Source organism: Oryctolagus cuniculus, chromosome 1, assembly GCF_964237555.1.
Source record: "Oryctolagus cuniculus chromosome 1, mOryCun1.1, whole genome shotgun sequence".
Lineage (NCBI taxonomy): Eukaryota > Metazoa > Chordata > Mammalia > Lagomorpha > Leporidae > Oryctolagus > Oryctolagus cuniculus.
In genome coordinates this window covers 90080531-90100136 of record NC_091432.1, presented here as the reverse complement: position 1 = coordinate 90100136, position 19606 = coordinate 90080531, and the positions used below count along the sequence as shown (strand labels likewise).

General features: G+C 36.5%; 2 long non-coding RNA genes and 1 other non-coding gene across 3 annotated transcripts in view; all 3 read right to left on the bottom strand.

Moving 5' to 3' along the window:
- LOC127492006 (uncharacterized) overlaps positions 1-9319 on the bottom strand; it is a 195088-nt gene extending 185769 nt beyond the window's left edge. Inside the window, exon 1 of the long non-coding RNA XR_011384768.1 lies at positions 9093-9319. This is a non-coding gene — a long non-coding RNA (uncharacterized lncRNA). The remainder of the gene's footprint in view (positions 1-9092) is intronic.
- A 3381-nt stretch (positions 9320-12700) lies between these two features.
- Positions 12701-19000, bottom strand: LOC138847131 (uncharacterized). Its single transcript, XR_011384754.1, has 2 exons — positions 18580-19000; positions 12701-12932 (listed from the first exon to the last, which is right to left on the bottom strand). It is a non-coding gene; the product is annotated as an uncharacterized lncRNA (long non-coding RNA).
- Positions 12994-13121, bottom strand: LOC127485173 (small nucleolar RNA SNORA31). The gene has a single exon (XR_007912340.1). It is a non-coding gene; the product is annotated as a small nucleolar RNA SNORA31 (small nucleolar RNA).
- Positions 19001-19606: the final 606 nt, after the last annotated feature.

Below are 19606 nucleotides of genomic sequence, written 5' to 3'. Positions count from 1 at the left end.
ACTCCAGAGCAAAACACAATAATCGATTGTATTTATATACACTGCCACTTTGAATGACAAAGAATGAAATTAGAAAACAATGAACCAATGATATTTACAGTACACAAAAAGTCTAAATTACATCCTTATAAGCTTAACCCAATACTGGGGACCAAATGTGGATGTTCTTCTTAAATTCATATAAATCTAATCTCCAATGTGACCATATTTGGAAGTAAGTCCTTTGGGAGATAATTAAGGGTGGAGTTCTTATGCATTGGGTTATAAAAAAGTAGATCATAAAAAGAGCTGGAGGCACAGAATCTCTGACTGTGCTCTTTACTGTGGGAGGAAACAATAAGGCAATAGCCATCAACAATCAGGAAGTGGACTTCACCAGCACCAACTATGCTGACAGCCTAATCTCAGACTCCCTGAACCAGAACTACATGACATAATTTCCTATTGCTTAAACAATATCTACTGTCTAAAATACTTAAGATATTAATTGTTTTACTTAGAAACAAAAAAAATTTGTTGACAGAAATACAAAAATTTAAACTGTTAGATATTCAATGGCTATGATTTAGAATTTTTAATTAATATGATAACATTCACTAAATCTAGGTACAGATTCAATGCAATCCTTAAATAAAACTTTTTTTTAACTGAGATTGTCAAGTTGCCCATAAATAAATATGGAAATGTAGAACAGCTAACAGTATGTTGATAAATAAAGTTAGATGTATTATATATCTTAATTTTGATATTTACTACAAAGCTACAGTAATCAAGATATTATGAAACTGCAGTACATATACACATAGAGATCAATGAAATAGAATTGAGAGTCCAGAAATAAATCATTCTGTTTATGGTCAATTGACATTTACTACATTTAGTACATTGCAAGTAGTTCAATGGCAGAAAGAATAGTATTTCAGCTAATGGTTATAGACAAATAGATATTAAAATGGAAAACAATGAGATGGGATGCCTACTACACCTCATATTCAAAAGTTAAATTGAAATGGATTGTAGATCTAAATATAAGAGCTAAAACTAGGAAGCTGGTGTTTAATAAACACTTTTAAATCTTTGTGACTTTTGATTAGCCAATAATTGTAGAAATGAAACCAATAGCACAAGAGCTGAAGGAAAAGTTTGATAGATTGGATTCTTTTAAAATATTTTTGAAGATTAAAAGAAAGAACCAGAGTGTCTTAAGTGTGATGAAGAAAAAATATGTACACATCTTTCCAAATAGACTAAAAAAATTCTTGAAAGTATAACTTCTGTTCATTTTACTGACCTTCTTGTCTTATTCTAATTAGTCCCTTCCCTAGTTTTTTCACTAAGCTTCTCTTTAATATGTCACCATCAGCAATCCATACCATTAAACTCAGCAATCCCTTTTAATTTCTTATTTCACATCAAAATTCACTGATTTTAACAATCCCTTCCCACATATTGAAGCATTTTTACCCTGAAGTAAGGTTATACTCTTTGGTTCCTAACTCTATCACAAAATAACCTTTAGTTTCATTTTTAGTATTTTTTTAATAGACCCTCCTCCTTCCATGCTTCTCTAAACATCCAAGAGTTAGGGCAGGTGCTGTGTCACATTGGGTTAAAGCCTGAGCCTGCAGTGCCTGCATCCCATTTGGGTGTTGGTAGAAGTCCCAACTGTTCCACTTGTGATCCAGCTCCCTGCTAATGTGCCTGGGAAAGGAGCAGAGTGCTCCAGGTGCTTGCACCCCTGCCACCCACGTGGGAGATCAGGAAGAAGCTCCTGGCTCCTGGCTTCAGCCTGGGCCAGCCCAGATCAGTGAGCCATTTGGAGAGTGAACCAAAAGATTGAAGCTCTCTCTGTCTCTACTTCCCTCTCCATAACTCTTCCTTTCAATAAATAAATAAATAAATTGTTTTAAAAAATAAACAAGAGTCAAGGCTAATTCTTAGTGTGTCACTTCACAATTAAAGGGCAAATTTGTTTTTATTCTTTAAAACTCCTTGGGACATATCTTTGGATAGTTTGTTATACTGCCTGACACACTAACCTTGACCTGAGCCTAGGAAAGACCTGCCAGTTTCCATCTGTAGAAAGAAAGTCCTTTCATGAAAAATCTGTAATAACATTTACTCAAACATTTAAAACCTGAGGTTTGGCCTAGTAGATGCAGTCGGCTGAGTTTTATTTTCTTTTTAATCCTGAGGTTAATAAACCTAGCAATATGTCAGAGTATATATACTCAGAGAGGATATTAGAACAAAAATATTTTCACATTTTTATGATTAAAAAAATATTTGGGCCGGCGCCGTGGCTCACTTGGTTAATCCTCTGCCTGTAGCGCCGGCATTCCATATGAGTGCCAGGTTCTAGTCTCAGTTGCTCCTCTTCCAGTCCAGCTCTCTGCTGTGGCCCAGGAGGGTAGCAGAGGATGGCCCAAGTGCTTGGGCCCTTGCACCCACATGAGAGACCAGGAAGAAGCATCTGGTTCCTGGCTTTGGATTGGTGCAGCGCCAGCCGTGGAGGCCATTTGGGGAGTGAATCAATGGAAGGAAGACCTTTCTCTCTGTCTCTCTCTCACTGTCTATAACTTTACCTGTCAAAAAAAAAAAAAAAAAAAAAAAAAAAGAATAGTAGCAACTCAGCTATCCAATCATATATACTGATACTACATTTATTTAATTAAAGGAATTTGAATTTTAAACAAATATTTAGCATTCTTAAGACTTGGAGAATATTTGTTTTTGCAATATACTTCTAATAATTATGTAAAATTATCTGAATGATTTCATAAGCATGCATAAGGATTCTCAATGAATTTAGTCAAGCATTAAATTTTCTAAGACAGTAACCAAGACTGGAAGAAGTTATGTAACTTCTCCAAATTATAAGACTGATTATTAAATGAAATGACCAGAATCCAAGTTTCCTACAATTATTGGTTATTCTTCCATTATTGTTTTCTTCAATTATTGTTTTTCCTTACTCTCAAATTGTTAGGTTGTAAGAAATGCTAAAATCTACCTATATACTGCAGGGACTGAAAAGAGCTGTTTTTGCTGTTACTTACGTTACCCTTTTAGGTATGCAGTGTATTTATGCAGTGGGCTTTAGGGGTAATCACAGTTTGAGAAGGCCGGAACTAAAGAATCTTAGAATGTTTTAGTTATTCATGAAGCTTATTTGCTATACAACTTCACAAATTTGGTGGAGAGCACGTTATTATGAGATACTTTCTTTTGTTTCCTATGGTTTTCATGGGAAGATAGGGTTTATTTCCTTAAGTCTATCACATCCATATGCAACTGAAGACTTGATACATCTAGCTATACAGGTGACCAAAAATAAGTTAGTGTGTTGTTAACCTTGGAACATTTTTAATTCAAAAAGTCTATCTTTGAAACCACAATGGGATACTTGGAGAAGGTAAATTTCACTTTTATTGAACTGATGAAGGATCTTCAAAAAGTTCATTAAAATTCATATGAAAAGAAGACACATGCATTTCAATTTTAAAAAAATTTTTACTTGTTTATTTGAAAGGCAGAGCTATAGACAAAGAAAGAGAGAGAGAGAGAGCTCTTTCATCTGCTGGTTCACTCCCCAAAGGGCCTCAAAGGCCAGAGCTGGGCCAATCAGAAGCCAGAAGCCATGAGTTTCCTCTGGGTCCCCATTTGGGTGCAGTGGCCCAAGTACTTGTGTCATCCTCTGCTGCTTTTCCCAGGCTATCATCAGGGAGATGGATGGGAAGTGGAGTAGCCAGGACTTGAACGTCTACCCATATGGGATGCTGGTGCCTCAGGCAGAGGATTAACCTACTATGTCACAGTGCTGGCCCTGGTTTTCAAATTTTTGTACCAAAATAAACTCCATTTTGCACAAGAATTTTCAAATTCCCTGGTATGTTCATTATTTTTAAAATAGCTAATTGCACTGAATACAAGGTTAAAAAAAAAGTTGTTTACAGACTGGAACAGATGCAAAATTCAATTTCCATATCTCCTTTTTTTAAATGAAGCAAATTTTCCAGGTTTTATGTCTTTAAAAATATTATTCAAAAGATTAGAGTAGCTATTTAATTCTTTTCATAAACAAGAAAGAGAAAATGAGTTATTGGCCATCTTCATCAGAAAACAGTCTTGATTTAAGATGAGAATATAATTAGCAATTACCTTCATCATTATTTCCTGCTTTTTGTAAAAAATGGTTGTTTTTAATTCTACAAAATATGCAAGTTCTTTAATGAATTCATTCTCAACCATTTGTGAATGTTCTTTTTAGAGTTTTTAGCAAAAGATTTAAGAACTTTATTTTGGTGAGCAATATTTAAAAAGGGAATTCAAAGTCAATATTGTATATTGCTCAAGAAAGTCAAGGGGTATTTTTTTCTCTATTTAAAAGACTTATCATGGAAAGGATGTTCAAGGCTAAAAAGGAGGGGGCAGATGGTGGCAAGTGTCAATACAGTTATATAAATAGGCTTAAAAATAAGAATTTATAATCAAAAGAAAACATGGAATCCTATTCATCCTTGCCATTGAAGCTTCTTTTGTTTCTAGTTATGCCTTTCATCCAGGTATTTTTACTTGAAAACAGAATTCTGTGATGTTAGATCCCTCTCTTTCTCATGAGACACCAAGTAATATAGATCTTGTTAGTTTAAGGCTGCCATGATATTTCCCCCTTGGGATAAGAACTATTTTGGATCCAGAAAGCTAGCAGAATGTAAAATCACTTCTGATAACTGGTTTTCTATTTCATCCAAGTTCAATTAGTACAAGATATTGTATTTGTGAATTACCTGCCATCCAAGGCCTCCTGGTGCATTTATAATCACAAGCAAGCTATATGCTAAGAATTTTCTATAATACTCATGGAAAACTGTTTATTATGTGATGCACAACACTTTTGTCAGTATATTAGCTAAGAAAGAAATGGCTTCTATTTGTTTATTTTACAACCACAGTTTTAGTTTTGCTGAGCCATCAGCTTATATACTCCAAGCAAAAATGAAGTAAGAATACAAGTTATTTTCACTGGTAATTCATATGGGATTCTTAACATTAGGTAAAATGATTGGACTTGAACTGGAAAAGCAGATTAAGCCTGTCCATTTTCAGATTATTTTAGCCATAGAATTTATTAACAAGAGAAAGGAAATTAATGAAGATGTTCTTCTTATAACTGATTAGTAAATTTCTAATCATTTCTATTTTTTGTAATTACAGAAAAAAGCCAAACTATATTAATGTCTGTTTCAACTGGCCATATGTTGAGCATCAGAATTGCGGTCTATTATAACCATTCATTTTGTTCTCTAGAGATTAGGGTGTTGAAATCTCAAAAGATAATTTTAGTCCTTTGAATATATTATGATTAAGTAACTCTGAGAGCTAACACAGGATTGATACATTATAGTAATTAAAATATTCCCTGTATTTTAATACAATAAATAATAAAAGTCATTTTATGCATACATTTAACACTTCTCAAAATAAATAACAAGAAATTATTACCAGGGAAAAAGTGAAAATGTATTTGAAATCTAATATTTTACAAGCTATATTATATGTGTTCTAATGAGAAAATAATCATGCAGATTCTCCAGAAGTTTTGGATACTGATGCGAATTATTATCAGTTTGGAATCATAAATGTAATTCCTTCCGCCTTTCTTTCTTTTTGTTTTTTTTGTTCTTTCAAGCCTCCATTCTTCCTTGCTTACTGTTTTCCCTTCTTCATTTTCTTTCTTCCCACAGGCAGATGAGAAACCAGAGGAGAGAAATCTAAGATGGTATGACTATATATATATATATAACTAATATTGAAGAGAAGAATGACAGTATATCCAATCTAGGTAGATAGGTAGGCAGGCAGATAGATAGATAGATAGATAGATAAACTACTGAAGTATAAAAGACATAAGGCTGTGAAAATAAATTGCATCTTAATGAGAAAAAATTTCTTTCATACAGAGCACAGGTCATTGTCACTATGTTAAAAAATCATTTTTATTCTATCATTTCTCTGAATGAAACTGCTAAGAAAAAAAAAGAAACATTTTTCTCCATGAAGTAGCATATTTATTTCCTTGAAGTTCAAATTCTATTTCCTCTGCTGGAGGAAAAAAAAATCCGTTGTTTGACTTTCTCAGACATCACCATGTTGCTGTTTCCCTCTGTTTTAAGTAAAACATAGAGATTGCAGTGCAAGCTTCTCTCCTTGTTCTAGCCTGCATACAAGCAAAGCCTCAGATCCTAGGGTGTAAGATGGCCAGGCTGCAAGCCACCACCTCATTCTCATGCAGGGTGGCAGTTTATTCTCAACACCAAAATATGAACTGAGCATTTGTGGCCATCTTTATTATTTCAAAACTGAAGTCAAGAGTAACACCTTGGAGAGGCAGGCACTATGACGCAACAGGTGAAACCACTGTCTGTGATACTAGCATGGGCACCAGTTCATATCCTGGATGTCCCACTTCTAATCCAGCTCCTGGCTAACATCCTGAGAAAGGCAGCAGAAGATGGCACAAGTGTTTTGGCCCCTGCCACTCACATGGGAGATCTGGATGAAGCTCTTGGCTTCTGGTTTGGGCCTAACCCCTTTCTGGCCCTTGTAACCATCTGGGGAGTGAACCAGCGGATGGAATCATTCTCTCTCATTCTCTCTCTTACTATCTTACTCTCTTTCTCTCTCTATTACTCTCTCTTCCTGTTTCTCTCTCACTCTGTGTGTGAGTGTGTGTAACTTTTTTCAAATGGATAAAGAAATCTTAAAAAGGAAAGTAATGACTTGACTTGTAAACTTTTAAATAAATACTAATCTTAATTATTTTGACTTCCACATCTATTTTCTTCATTTGCTTGGTTTGTTTCAGGCCTGAGGAATAATAAATGTAAATCCACAGGATCGTGGGCCAACATGACCTACATTTCTGGAAATCAAAATTGGTGAACTTTTCATGTATTTTTATATGACTAGACTAGAGAGCCTGAGTGAAATTAGCAAAATATGTGATTTTAATAGGGAAGGCAAATTACAATATGAAGAATGAAGTGCGTTAGAATGGAGTAGTTAGAACTCAGTTACTGTGAACACACTGGTAAAACCATTATAAATGGAATGACAATGAGAAATTACTTGATTAGTTGTTTTGTTTCTCAAAGAAAACTATTCAGCTATTTTTAAAAATTTACTTATTTGAAAGGCAGAAACAAAGACCAAAAGAAAGACAGACAGACATTAAGAGATTCCCCATCAGCTGGTTCACTTCCCAGATGGCCCCAGGGGTCATAGCTGGACCAGGCTGATGCCACAAAGTTGGAACTCATTCAAGGTTTTCCACATTGGTGACAGGGACCAACCACTTGGACATTACTGCTGTCTCAGAGGGTACAGATGGATAGGAGTCTGGAAACAGAAGCAGAGCAAGAACTTGAAGTCAGGTACTCTGATCCGGGTTGCAGGTGTCCTGAATATTTTCTTAATTGCTGCACTAAATGCCCACACTTTCTTTACTATTTGAATATTTAATTGTGTATTTTAGAATAGCCTCTGAAGATACAGAAAGAAAAACCAACTATAACTCATATTCATCTTCTTTTACTATAATTTTGTTACAGATAAGAAAGCAGGGATTATAGAAAGAACTGGAGGGAATATCTTCCCCAGGTCTCCCTCTGAAAACTTCTTTCATGACTTAAACCCTAAAATCACTATTACAGCAAAGTATGGTCCAGAAACAACACCCTACGAAAATGTCCATCATGGCTGCTAACTACATCCCAGCAATGACCCACTGCCAATTTTAATGTGATTATAACACAATTACCATGGCTTACATTTCCACTCCTATCATGCAATCCAAGAATTCCTAAAGATATCAGAAACTGGGCAGTTAACATATTCCTGGAGATCCCCATTTCTCCCTGACACACAAAGCACCACAACTTATCCCTCCACATCATGTAAAAAAATGACCTCAGACCTTGCAGACTGCAACTTACTCTAGAAAATACCTGCCTTTCCTCTGACAGTATATTTTTGCTTTACTAATAAACCCATTTGTCTATTAACTTTTACATCTCTTATTCAGATTCTTTCATGAGTCAGAGACAAGAGCCTGGGCCTTTTAGCCTCCCAGCACTTTTATAACACATGACATCTCTGACATCAGATATTTGAATTCCTCCTCACCCCACCCCCATATCTAAACACACACACACACACACACACACACACACACTAAGCAAGCAATGTGATTGGCTCGGTGTCCTCTAATACCTGCAGTTCTCCAGGTAGACACTGTGAGATCATGCAGATTGGAGGTTTGGTGACCAAGAGCATCCTCTTCCAAATTTAGATGCTTTTTAAAAATATTATTTAAAAATCCATAAAAATTACATTCTTTGGTATTTTGGCCTTTAGTATTCTTTTCACATTAAAAGCATCACATCTTTATATGAGTCAAAGCACACACTGTTCTATATTCATTCTCTTTCACAATCCAGGTTGCTTAATTATTCTAACATGTATTTGTCATCATTATTCTCATTTAGTTATTGACATTTAAAATTACTGCTACATCTCTCATTTTGCACTTCTGTGGAAAAACGTGAATCATAAGACCCAACTTCCTATAGATGATCCTAGAAAATTTATTACTCATGAATTTTTCAATGTGAAAGCAATTAAATTTTTTAAAAAGAATAGTTAAAAATAGTTGCATTTGAGAAGTTTCCAACTTGTTGACTATTTTTTAACATGGCTTTATATAATGCCTTTTATTGCTCTTCATATTGAAACAGTAACAATAGTGAGAAACTCATAATACATTTATTCTAAAACCATCAACATGGAGACAAATACTACAAATTAGGTTTTTATTTGAAACACAAATTGAGGTTCAGCAAGGGAGAATTTTAGTACTATTTTGATGATCCGATATTAGGATGCATGTTTGTGATGGAAAGCTTTGCAATTAAGCTGCTATTTCTTTCTTCAATTGACTCTGATTTTCAAGTCTACTAATATGCATGTGAATGACATTAGATAGAGAATCTAAGTTCCAATAATTTTCAGGAAAGGAGAAATGTTCTTACCATAATGCTAATTGGTATCTTGAGCTTCAAAACAGCAAATGATTCTTCGTTGACTTTGGTTTCTTTAACATCTCATTGACTCCTACCATCATTCATTTTTCTATAGTGCAGACTCTGATTTAAGGAAGATGTTAGAAAATCTTATTGTTTTTAAATTATTGTGTTTTGGTTTGTTTTTAATAGTGACATGATAGAGTATGGTCAGACAATTACATAACACTTACTTATTTTTATTTGCAATATTACTTGAAATTTCTAAAACACTATAATTTTTATAAAATATCCATAGAAGTCTTGTTAGACATAAATATCATGCAATGGAGTATATCAACATATTTGTTTATTTTTTCAGTAACTTTATTAAGGTAAATGATTTTCCCTACTAAAGAATATTAAATACAACCACTACTATTTATCCATTTGATCACTTTTGACCATTGCTCCAAAGCCATTAAATCACTTGGTATGACTGATACAAAATGAATTTGCTCCCCTCTGAAGATTAAAGTCTTGAAAACTTGGTTTTCTATGACATTTTAATAGCACATGGCACATCAATATCATTATTAGGAATCCTAAATGTTTGTTAAATAATAAATATAAATTAGATAATAAAAATGAAGTAGAAACCATCCCATCAACATGAGTCTATGCAAATAAGAATGATACAGAATAAAGAATAATTATCCAGGTAATTTTGTTAATACACAATGCTGGTATAATTCATTTAGGTTTCATATATGCATCCATTCATTGTTTATGTACATAGATTTAAGTGTTAAGTCTAGCTTTTAATTCCACACATAAGAAAAAAATGGAAAATATAAAAATAAAGCAAAGATGCTCACACCCTCAGATGTTCCTGGACCAGGGAGATGTTAGGAGTATTTCCCTAATGTCATCTAGTAACTGTCATACAGGTATTTAAAATTAAAATATGGCATTCTAAGTTAAAGAAGAACTGAGAATACCATCTGCATTTTGATGAGTTCACTAAGGAAATAGTTCAAGGTTTCACCATCTTTACAAAGCAGGGCTTATTCAAAACGTAGATGCTAGAAATTCACTTCTAAATTCTGATTCATTTCATGTAGCATATGACTTAGGAGTATGTACTTAAGCATTTGCTTCTGATGCAGGTTTAGAGCAATGCTAGCCTATGGATTTTTCTGAAATTTAGCACACTTAGTAATTGAATTGTTACATTTCACAAAGATATGGAGGCACAGGAAACTTTCTTGTGAAACATTCACAGCAAACAGATGGACACAACGAAAAGACTATTATTAATGATAAAAAAGCAACTGCATAGCACATAAAAACCCATTTGCTGTCTTCAAAGAATCTTCTCCGTGGAAAGCTAAAATTTGTCATATGAATATATTTTTGGATGAAGAAACTTAACTCAGTAGTTGGATTTAATAAATTGTGGTTGGATAATGACATATCTCCACTACATCCTGTCTTCTCAAATTTCAAAACATAATAATAATAGGGTATCTACTTAAAACACAAGTTCTGGGTTTGTAGATGTTGATTGGAGCCTAAACTCCTGAATTCCTAAGAAGCTCCAGCTGATACAATCACTGAGGCTACCTAAGTACCATACTTTAAGGAGTAAAGCACCAGTCAGATCCTAGAAAATAAAAAATTCTAGTCAGCAGTCAATATGCTCCCTGAAAGCTCGCAGTTTTCATTCAGTAAAATTTTTAAATATGTAAAGACGTTTCCTTATATTTATATATAATATATTATACATAATAAACATATATTTTGATGTCTTTTGAGACTGTTCTTTTGTGATAATTTATCTTAGTAAAGAAATTTAATTATTGAATTCTATTTATAACACATATTTGTATTCTGATATTTAGTATATTTCCTTAATGTAACCTTTCCTTTCTCAACAACCTCCAGAAACACTTATTAGTGTATGTGTTATAGGAGAACATAAACCAAAATGTAACATTTCGAGTTATTGCTGTTTACTTAGATGAGAATTCTAAGCACCAGCCCAAAAGAGACAGCAGGCATGGTAAAATTCAGGATTTATTTGGAAAGTGAGGGAAATACACAGGAATATGAGGGCTTTATTAAGGAGAGTGGGTCAGAGAGAGTAAAGAGTAAATGGGGAGTTCCATACCAGCCTTCTCCAGGGAGCAGGCCAGAGCCTGTGAGAGGGTACGTGAGCTGGAGAGAGGCGAGAGGGGCAGGCAAGCAAAGTGGCCAAGCGGTCCAGGTCACTCTAGACTCTTAACCACTTCAAAATGGGGAGTGGTTACATAGTCTGATTGACAGGTGGGTGAATATAGGTGAGATCATACAGGGGGCAGGAGAGTGTGGTGCCCAGCTCATGAACCTGATTCTATCTCCTTGATTAACCCCATATCTTTTTTTTTTTATTAATCCCATATCATAAGTATTGATTCAATTCCACCATATATTCCTTTATTTAAGTAATCATTCACTTGTTGGTTCATTCAACAACAGCAAACTGTCATTTTTGCTGTTGGCATTGCTAGTTGCCATGAAACTCCAAAAGCTATTCAACTTGGAATACTATTAAATATTTTATAATTAAGTTGAGAAAAACCCTAAGACAAGAAGGGGAAGAGTCAGATCCATACAATATGGATCAAGTCCCTTGTACAGGTAGAGATTTTGAAATTCAAGGAGATTCAACTAATGTCTTATGTTCATATAAATTATTACAATTGAAGAGTCTGTGTCTAATTGCATGACCATCATGAGTGAATAAAATAGTGGTCAAAAATAATAAACTTTAGGAATAAAAGTTCTCTCACTCTTTATTAAGCATAATATATCTTATTATTCTACATTTTTCATTGAAATTATTGAAAACTCTAGTTAAATTTCAGAATAATTGGTGTAATAAACTTCAATAAAGCCTTAAAAGGTCTTCATTTTTCAAGTCAATTATCATGAATTAACATCATGAAAGAGTTAAAATCAGGGGCAGGGAAAAAGAACTCACAGACCTAGAAGTTATCTCACAAAATAGACTGTTTGTATGAAGATTCTGAATACAAAAGACTCTTTTCTAATAAGTAGGATTATGTGATGGTCTGTTTTGCATTGTAGGGGATCTGGTCACAAAAGAAAACTTAGCTACATTTACACAAAAGGTACTAAATATAACCTCCCTCTTTCTAATGCTTATTCAAATTTATCCATGGGTGGGGGGACACTTGCTTCCTAACTTGAGGTTTACATTTCTTTCACTGAGTCTTGGAGACCTCAGAATCAAAAGATGCTCAAATCTTCTCCACATGCCTAATGAAGGCTTATGGTGCGACTTGAGTTTTTTTTTTTTTTTTTTTTTTTTTTTTTTTGTGATGCTGAAGCAAAGCAAGATTAGGATTCAATTAAGTTCAGACTTAGGCATATTAGTTTGAGAATAAATATCAGGAGAAAATTTAGGTAGAATAAAAATTTCTGGAGGCACCATAGTCATGTACCTAGGTATGAGTATAGAGTCCATAGCCAAGAACCTGATAAATCTAAACAATATAAATGTCAATGAGAAACTAGAATAACACTTAAGTGATGTTAACTTCTTTCTCTGGTTTGAATTTTATGACCCCAGGTTATCTTTTTTTTTTTTTTTTGAATTTAAATGCATTTTATTTTTAGACAACCTACATGACAATGTTTTTTGCCTTAAAAACAATGCCTCCACTTGAAGTAAATCATGGTCAAAATAAGTGAGGAGCTCAAGATAACATCAGTCCCACTTCCTGTAAATCCTGGTGTTGTGTGGATGACAAGCAGCAGCCAGTTATGATGAGCAGTGATAGATCCAAATTGCCAACTTTGTTACTGAAGAAAAAAAAAAAAAAAAGATTACATCAACACTCTCCACGCAACATTCCTAGGCTACAAATGTATTCCCCAATTCAATCTGGGCTGCCACAAAGACAGACAGAAAGCGCAGGGATTTTTCTTTGGCATCCTAGTGCAAACCAAAAGAACAACAGCAGATTATTCAAGGTCTATCAGTGGATGCAGTTATCTTTTTTTTTAAGATTTATTTTATTCATTTGAAAGACAGTTACAGAGAGAGGTAGAGACACAGAGGTCTTCCATCTGCTGGTTCATTCGCCCATCTGGCTGCAACGGCTGAAACTACACCAATCCGAAGCCAAGAGCTTCTTCTGAGTCACCCACATGGGTGCAGGGGCCCAAGGACTTGGGCCATCTTCTACTGCTTTCCCAGGCCATAGCAGAGAGCTGGATGGGAAGTGGAGCAGCTGGGACTCAAACCGGCGCCCACATGGGATGCCTGTGCTTCAGTACAGGGCTTCAACCCACTGTGCCTCACCCCCAGGTTATCTTGAGAAGGAGTTGCTATTCAGCTTAATTAGTTCATGGTGAGGCAGAAACATTGGATAGAGCTTTTCTTTGGGATTTGGTGACAACCAAAGCTTTTTTTTTTTTTTTTTTTTTTTTTTTTTAATGCTTTGCCAGTCATACAAATTCTAATTCAGTACAATTACTCTTTTCATTCATGAAGTTTATTTCCAAACAAGGAGTTAAATTCTAGCCTAAATATTTTAATCTGCAAGTGCAATAATAATTTATCATTAAAAGAACTAAACACCAATACATAGACTGTGCTTTAGGCTAGCTCTATTTTTGATTTCCATTATACATATTGTAATTTTAATGAACAGAAATGTAAATATTTTTATTATACAACATGCTGTTTTTGTATGTTTATATATAGAAATGTTTAAATCAACATAATTACATATGGCTGAGCTCACATATTTAGCATTGTTTTGTGGCGCACACGCTTAAAAAGTCTCCCCTCTTAGCAATTCTTCAGTAGACAATATTGTCACAAAGATGTGCAATAGGTTTCTTGAAGTTATTTCTTCTGTCTCATTGAAATTTTGTATCTTTTGGCTGATATCTTTCCAACCCACAGCTTCTAGCTTGTGGTAACCACCATTATTCAATGTTTCTAAGAAAGCAGTTTCTTCAGTTTCCACATGTGAGATCATGCACTATGTGTCTTTCTGTACCTGGATTATTTCACTTAGTGTTATAACCTCATGTCCATCCACATTGTCATAAATGATAGGAAATTATCATTTTGTAAAAAAGATTAATAATATTTCATTGTGTACAAATTCCATATTTTTTATCCACTCATAGCTGTTGATGGACAGTTAAGTTGAATCCTTGTCATGGCTATTCTGAATAATACTGCAATGGGGGCCAGCACTGTGATGTAGCGGGTAAAGCTGCAGCCTGCAGTGTCAGTATCCCATATGGGCGCCGGTTCAGGTCCTGGCTGCTCCACTTCTGATCCAGCTCTTTGCTATGGCCTGGGAAAACAGTAGAAGATGTCCCAAGTCCTTAGGCCCCTGTACCCATATGTTAGACTCAGGGGGAGCTCCTGGCTCCTGGCTTTGGATCAACACAGCTCTGGCCATTGCAGCCATCTGGTAAGTGAACCAGTGGATGGAAGACTTCTCTCTCTTTCTCTCTTTCTCCCTCTCCTTCTCTCTCTGTGTAACTTCGACTTTCAAATAAATAAATCTTTTAAAAAAAGAATACTGCAATGAACTTAGGAGTGCAGGTATCTTTTAGATGTACTGATTTCATAACTTTGGATATATACCTGGTAGATAAACTGCTGGATCACATATTAGTTATATTTCTAATATTTTGAGAAAACTCAATATAATTTTCCACAATGGTTGCAGTAATTTACATTCCTACTAACTATGGTCAATTGTCTCCTTTTCTCTTCTTCCTTCACAACACTTACCTTTCTTCCTGTTAGTAGTAGTCATTTTTCTTAAGCTTATTTTTATTTATTTGAAAGGCAAAGTTACAGTAGGAGAGAGATGGAGAGACAGAGAGAGATCTTTCATCCTCTGGTTCACTCCTTGAAGGACCAGGGCTGGGCCTGGCTGAAGCCAGGAGCCAGGAGCCTCATTTGGGTCTCCCAGGTGGGTGCAGGGGCGCAAGTACTTTGGCCATCCTCTGCTGCTTTCCCAGGCAAAGCAACAGGGAGCTGGATAAGAAATGGAACATCCTGGACTACAACTGATGCCCATATGGGATGGTGGCACTGCAGACAGAGGCTCTACTAACTATGCCATAGCACCAGCCCCTGTAGTAGTCATTTTAACAGACATTCTCATTGTGTAAGAGGCCCTTCCTTTTGGGAACATATTATTATTGTTATTAGAAAAACACTGTGTACTTGTGAGAAAAAAAATACTATTTATTATTGCAGACCTTCAAAGTGTTGGTTTAATTAATTACTAAATTTTTTCATTGCAATTTAAAACAGGAATTTTTGGTTCTTTCTTGCACAGCTCACTATTGTATCCAGAAATAATACTGGATTTTGTACCCTGCAATTTTGCTGAGTATTACATTTAATGCATTTTTGGTGAAATCTTTAGGGTTTATAAAATCATGTCATCTATAATGACAGAATTGAATTTCTTCCTTTCTAGAAAATTTGGGTACCTTTTATTTCTTTTTCTTGCCTAGCTGTCCCGACCAGGACTCCAGGTAACGTGTTAATTAGAAGTGGTAAGAAGAAACATTAATAACTTGCTCCTGATCTTACAGAAAAAGTTTTCTTCCACTTTTCACTATTGAATCTGGTGTTAGCTGTGGGTTTTTCATATGTGGCCTTTATTGCATTAAGGTATACTATTTCTAGCTTAAATTGCTGAAGGTTTTTTTTTTTTTTAAATCATGAAAGGATGTTTAATTTGTCACAGCTTTTTCTGCATCTATTGAGACAATAATAAGGTTTTGTCCCTCATTCTGTAGCACCATTTATCACATTTGCAGATTTGTATATTCTGAACCATTCTTTCATACTTAGAATAACCTCCTTGGTTGTAGTGACTGATCCTTTTAAATGTGCTGTGGAATTCAGTTTGTTAGTATTTTGTTTGGGATATAAACCTCCCTCTTAGAGTTGCTTTTGTTGTACCCAATACATTTTCATATAACATTTTCATTTGTTACATGTGCTGTTTTGTTTGTCTTAAGATACTTATTTATATTTATCTTTGAGAAGCAGAGAGACCAAAAGGGAAAAAGACAAACTTGCTCTTTTTTTCTGTGCAAATGTTTAGTTAAGGCAGACAGAAGGAGACACAAAGTTCCCATCTGCCAGCTCAGCTCCCAAATGCTCAGAACAATGTGAGTGGAGTTCTGGTCAAGAGTCAGAAATGTGATCCAGGTCCCCTAAGTGGGCCATAGGAATCCAGATACTTGAACAATCACCACTACTCCCCAATGTCTACACAAGCAGGAAGCTGGTATCTGGTGTCTCCTCTGGGAATAGAACTCAAGTACTGTGATGCGACATGTGGTTGTCCCAGTCAGCATTGTAATCAATAGGACAAACGCCTGTCCTTGTCTCATGATATTTTTAAGTATCACCTTTAATTTCTTCTTTGACCCTTCAGGAGCATGATGTTTAATTTCCATTTACTGTAAATTTTCCAAAATTATTTGTTCTTGATCTCCAGTTTTATACCTTTTGGTGATAAAAATGCTTGATGTGGTTATATTCTTATTTAATTTGTTAGGACTTGTGTTCTGGGCTAACATATGTTTTGTCCAGGAGAACCTTCTTCCTGTACTTGAAAATAATGCATTCTGTTGCTGTTGGGTATACTATTTCACATATGTCTGTTAGGTTCATTTGGTTCACAGTGTAGTTTACAACTGAATTTCCTTATTGATTTTCTGTCCAGTTGACCTGTGTATTGTTGAAAGTAGTGTATTGAAGTCCCCTACTATTATTGCATTACAGTCTAACTCTCTCATCACAGCTATTAATATTTGCTTTACATATGTAGGTGCTCTCTCTCTCTCTCTCTCTATATATATATATATATATAAATATGTTATTGACTGGAATGTTATTTTCTCTGATATATATGTAGCTACCCCTGCTCTCTTTTGGTCTCCATTTGCCAAAATCATCTTTCTCTATTGATTCATTGTCTTTTTAAAAAAGATTTATTTTTACTTCTTTGAAAGAATTACAGAGAGAAGTAGGGAAGGAGAGCGTTCTTCCATTTTCTGGTTCACTCCTAAAATAGCCACAATAGCTGGACCAGGAACTTTCTCCTGTTCTCCCAGGTGGGTGCAGGGGCTTAAGGACTTGAGCCATCTTCCACTGCTTTCCCAGGCCATAGCAGAGAGCTGGATCAGAAGAGGAGCAGCTGGGACTAGAACCTGAGCCCATATGAAATACTGGCACTTCAAGCCGGGGCTTTAACTCGCTGTGCCACAGCATCAACACCTTCCTAACCCTTCACTTTCAATTTATATATGTCCTTAAGTCAGCTTTCTTTTTCTTAATCCATTCATCTACTCTTTGTCTTTTGATTGGAAAATTCAATCTATTTACATTCAAGCTAATCATTGATAGGTAAGGATGTACTGCCATTTTTTTTTTATTTTTAAAATGATTTATTCATTTATTTGAAAGGCAGAGAGTCACAGAGAGGCAGAGAGAGAGAGAGAGAGTGAGTCTTCCATCTTCTGGCTCATTCCCCAAATGGCTGAAACGACCAAAGCTGGGCCTATCAGAAGCCAGGACCCTGAAGTTTCTTCAAGGTCTCCCACGGGGGCCCAGGAGGCCCAAAGACTTGGGCCATCTTCTACTACTTTCCCAGGCCCACAGCAGAAAGCTGCATTGGAGGTGGAGCAGCCAGGACTTGAACTGGCACCCATATGGGGTGTCAGCACTGCAGGCAGCAGCTTTACCTGCTATGCCACAGCATCAACTACTGCCATTTTTAAAAAATTGGATTTTGGTTGTATTATAGATTATTTACTCCTTCATCTCCCGCTACCTCATTTTCCTGATTAAATGTTTTCTTGAAGTATTATTCTTTGATTCCTTTTATGGTTATCTTTTATGTATCTATTATGTTTTGCTTTGTGTTATATGAAGCTAATATAAACCCTATTATAGCAAGCTTCTCTAAGCTGAAAGCAATTTAGCTTTGATGACAATAAAACTACATTTTTTTCCATCTACATAAGCATGTTTTCGGACGTTACAATTTGTGCACTTACTGTGTGTAAGTTAATATTTTTGTTCCTTTCACTAATGTTACCTTTTCAGCTTTAAAGCTGTGTGTGCTTTACATGCCATAGTCACAGTAAGAGATTATTCTGAACTTAACTATGTCCTCCCTTTTACCTGTGAGCCCACCCTTCTCAGCACCGGCTCCGACTCACAGACCTGCTCACAGGCCCTGTGGCTCAGGCCTGAAATATGGGCACACTCAGCAGCATTATGGACCTAAGGACCAGGACGAGAAGGACTCCGGTGCCCATGCTCAGGATTCCCCGGGGCTGACTCGGTTAAGGGTCTGCCAGGTGTGCGTGCTCCTGCAGAACTCAGAAACCCAGCGCACACACCGAGCTATGGTGGCTCTGGGTCCAAGTGCAGCCGAGCTACCTGATGCGGTTGAGTGGTGGTGCCTAGAGCATCAGGCACTTGCAGAGAGAGCTTGGTGCCCAGGCCTCCGTGTGAGGCAGCTGCGCTGGGGTTGGCGGTTTCGAAGCCTGGAGGCAGCACAGTTAAGAGGAGCAGCACGGTGGCTTCTGGACTCCTGACTTCCGCAGTGGACATGCGCATAGCTACAGAGGCTGCGGTCCTGGTTCCCAGGTAAGCTCTTGGTGGTGGTGAGCTGGGTGTGGGCCTGCCTGGTAAGCTGGCTTGAGAGGAGACGGCTCTGGAGCCCAAGGCTTTGCTAGGCGGACAGTGGCCCCAGAGCCGGGGCCTGCAGTGCTGGCTGGCCCTGGCCTGGCGGAGGGGCCTCTGCTCCCGAGGCCTGGGGCGCCCGCTGGGTCGGGGAGGTGGTGGCTGGAAGTTCCAGTGGCCCAACAGCCACTGCGTTTTCGGGGGTGGAATGTGAGGCCGCGTTTCTCCCTCTGGTGAACGGCTGTGGGTGAAGTCAGCGGCAGAGGACACCATTGCCCTTGGAGCAGCACGCTAGTTCCTGCCGCACGGCTGATAGCAATAGGTTTGCGTTTCTTGTTTGTTCCTGTCTCCTGCCATCCCAGGTATGTCTGTATAATTTATCAGTGACTCTTTCTGTGGATAGTCAGGTTCTTGCTCCACTGTGTTGTAGTGAACTCTTCAAAGGTTGCAAAGGGCTATTCTGGTTGGTGGACAGCTGTCTGTCTGTATTAGGTTAGTTTTCTTTGTGGGAGGATGAAGGCTGGTATCACTTCTTCTCCATCATTGGGTTTTGTTTGTTTTTTCCATATGAGAATTTAAAGACAGTCTTTGGAGCAGGCTGGTATTCTCTTATTAAAGCCTCTAAAATTAATGAGAAAGTCTTGATTCAGAGCCTATGTTTGATGTCAAGCAAGGTAACGAGAATAATTAAGACCCAAATGCTTGTTTTCCAACTAGCTGCTGCTTTATTGAGATCTCCTAAGTGACAGAAATACAGAACTGCAGCATTTAAATCAATTAT